This window comes from Mastomys coucha, chromosome X (genome assembly GCF_008632895.1).
Source record: "Mastomys coucha isolate ucsf_1 chromosome X, UCSF_Mcou_1, whole genome shotgun sequence".
Lineage (NCBI taxonomy): Eukaryota > Metazoa > Chordata > Mammalia > Rodentia > Muridae > Mastomys > Mastomys coucha.
This window is the reverse complement of record NC_045030.1, coordinates 102,790,423-102,793,798: the sequence shown is the minus strand read 5'-3', so window position 1 is coordinate 102,793,798 and position 3,376 is coordinate 102,790,423.

Sequence of the window (3,376 nt, the reverse complement as noted above, 5' to 3'; positions counted from 1 at the left end):
GGCCAGGTAGATATTTGAGACCAGAGATGGTGGTGCGAGCCATGCACATGTATATGTATGTATTTTTTTTGATGGATGAAGCAAAAGCCCCCATGAGCAAGTTCCATTGAGTAAGTGCCAACACAGAAAAATTTCACTCATTCTGGATGAAAAATAAGCTTCAACCTTTATTGCTCAGAGAATGAAAAAGCTTCTACGTTTTATTGTTGAAAGTAAGGAAAAAACCCTAAGTAAGAAAAAACCTTGTCCTCATTATGCTGAAAGGAAAAAAAAAGGCCTCCTTTCTCTACTGGTGAAAGAAAAGAATTTTTCCACTTTATTACTGAATGAAAGAAGTCTTGTCCTTGTCAGTAAGAAGCCTGCTTTCAATCCTAGTGCAATCTGCCCATGACACATGAAGGTTTACACAACTCCAACTGCAGCTTTCATACTAATGAGGGCTCAAAATTACTTGTATAAATTTAGGAATTCTATAAAATCGTTATTAGGAATTAAGAAATAATCAATTTTTCTACATAACATTACTACAAGGAGTACATTTTCATTGATCTACAGAAAATCTACCCAATAGGGTAGGCTAATGCCCAAGAATAATTAGAATATATAATAATGACAGGAAACACATATCAACACCATAAGAATCAATCCTGAGATGAGATTTCTGAAGGCCCTGCAATTCAGAATTTACCCATTGCAGCCATGCAAACACAGTGGGTCATCGCCAGGAAAGTCACCTGCATCCTTTAGCCTATCCTCCATGGCTTCTGACAAGAGAAAATGGTACACACACACACACACACACACACACACACACACGTAGAAAGAAAGGCCAGATACATATTCCAGAGAGTTCAAACCCGAGTTTATGGTAGCCAGTCTTGAGAAGTAACTGTGAAGGGGGGAAGCAAGTGGATTTAAGGCTTGTCTGAGGAATGGACACTGGACTGATGGAAATTGATGATGGGTTTGATCTGCAGGTGAAAGCACAGAAAGAGACGGAGAAAGCCCTTAGGTTTCTGGCTTGTCCAACAGGAACAGGTGTAAAAATAGAGAAAAGGCTAGAAAGAACTTGGATGGGGAAATCAGAAGTTTAGTTTTGAAAACATGGAAGTTATATCCAGAAGTTATAAGCTATAGCTACCTATTTCACCCATACTACCCTGGCTATCATAACCACTTATAACTTCATGTTTATTAATTTTAGTATAGAAAAGTGTGTGTGTGTGTGTCCCTCCTAGAGCACAAGACAATCATAGCAGCTGTGGATAATGGAAGCTGCCCCATATCACATACCTGAGATTAAAATAAAACAATTTACATAAAAGAACTGGGTTTTTAAAGAAAGCAAAATTCTTGTTTCTACCCTCTAAGTTCTTCCTCCACACTGCCTTGTTTCTTTTGGTGCTGCACAGATTAAGCACACACTCTCTCCGAACTAAGAACCTACTTTCTTACACTGGGACTGGTAGCCTTCTCTTTGCCCAGATTTAAAACCTTCCAAGGTTTCCACGAGCTCTCTTTCATCTCGTTTGCTCTCCCCACTATTCCAGAAGCAAGGTGGTCCTATTGAGCTTCTCCTGTGCTCTTCTGTTCCCTTTCTCGTCCCAGACTAGCAGCCTAGTCTGACTCACTGATCACTCCATATCTAGACTGTTGTCGCATGCACTATGCCAGCCTTTCAAGTCACTACTTTTCATACACACTGATGCTCTAGAATACTTCCCTGAAGATTATAAGGAATTTGGGTCTAGTTCACTTGCCTGGCAGACACAGGCCCGGGTTTCACTTCCAGCACTACAAAAATGCCTCCCCATTTCTAAAAGAATAGAGTATGTTTTCATTAGCCTAGTACTGAAGCCTTTCATGATCTTTCCTGTTCCGCTAAAATAGAGTATGGGGTTTGGTTTTTTTTTGTATTATTCATGGATTTATTTATTTTGATGTGGGGGACAGGGTTTTACTAGTAACCCTGGCTGGCCTAGGCTGCTCTTAAACTTGTGATTCTTCTGCCTCTGTTTCTTGAATACTTAGATTGCTGGCACATGCCACCAACTCCAGCTTTTTTCTTTGTATTGAAATTGTTTCTATGTTATTATTTGTGTGTGTGTGTGTGTGTGTGTGTGTGTGTGTGTGTATGGGTGCTCCTAGGTAATGATGCATTCATATGGAGGTCAGGGGACAGCTTGCAGGAGGTATTTTTCACTTTCCTCCATGTGGAATCCAGAGATTGAATTCAGGTCACCAAGCTTAGTGGCAAGTACCTTTACCTGCTGAGCGATCTTGCCTGTCACAGTTCTTTCTTTCTTTCTTTCTTTCTTTTTTTTTTTTTTAAATCTAAGCTGCTCCTTCTAGGCAGTATGCCCTCTCATCCTCACCAAGCACAGTATTGTACATCTCATAAGATAGTCTCAAATGCTAGTAAGAATCCTACTTAACCATTTACTGTTAAGTACTTAATGCTTATTAAGTAAGCTAAGCACCCTCCATTCATTATCTGGCTCTTTTATTAATATGATTTCTAATGCATTAGCCTTATTTTCTCTATTATAATGCAGATTCCCTGAGATCACAGTGTATCTTTGAATCCAAAGCTAAACTGTACACTGAGTTCATAGAAGTGCTTGGGTAACTGAATAATTCCAGTGCTTTGACAAATACAAATGAAGCTTAACTCTTTCCATTCTAATTGGAGAACAAATGCATCACACACACACACACACACACACAGAGAGAGAGAGAGAGAGAGAGAGAGAGACAGAGACAGAGACAGAGAGACACACACACAGAGAGAGATACACATGTACATACCTCAAGACTGCAAGAATATTAAGTATTGGGATACTAAATCGAATATTAACCACAGATATAGCAGAAAGTCAACCTGAAAGAATCAAATTCATATAGTAAAAGGAGTATTTTGATTTTTGGTGTTAGGTAGACCTAATTTTGGGTTGTTTTCCTCTGTCAGTGTGTGACTGAGAATGATTTTCACCCTTCAAAGTCCATCTGCAGGGCATACATATTACAGCATCCATCACAGAACTCTTGAAAGGATTAAGATAATTTATCCCCAAAGTGCTTATCACAAAACAAATGTTTAAAGCAAGGTAGCACTTTAAAGAAGTTACAAATCTGGGCTTGTCTTGGAGGCCTCAGTAGGTCAGTTGAGGATGGTATATGAGTGTTGGGAGTCTGGGAATTGACCAGCTAAGCTGAGATCATGGAGGCATCCAGAACCCCAAAAGCTCTGGTGGGAATAACACTGCCTGGGGACACACTAACACCCTGTACACCAAACCTAAAACATTTGCCCTAACCGTTATTTAGTTGCAGAAGCAAATGAAAGGAAACGTGTGTGTGTGTGTGTGTGTGTGTG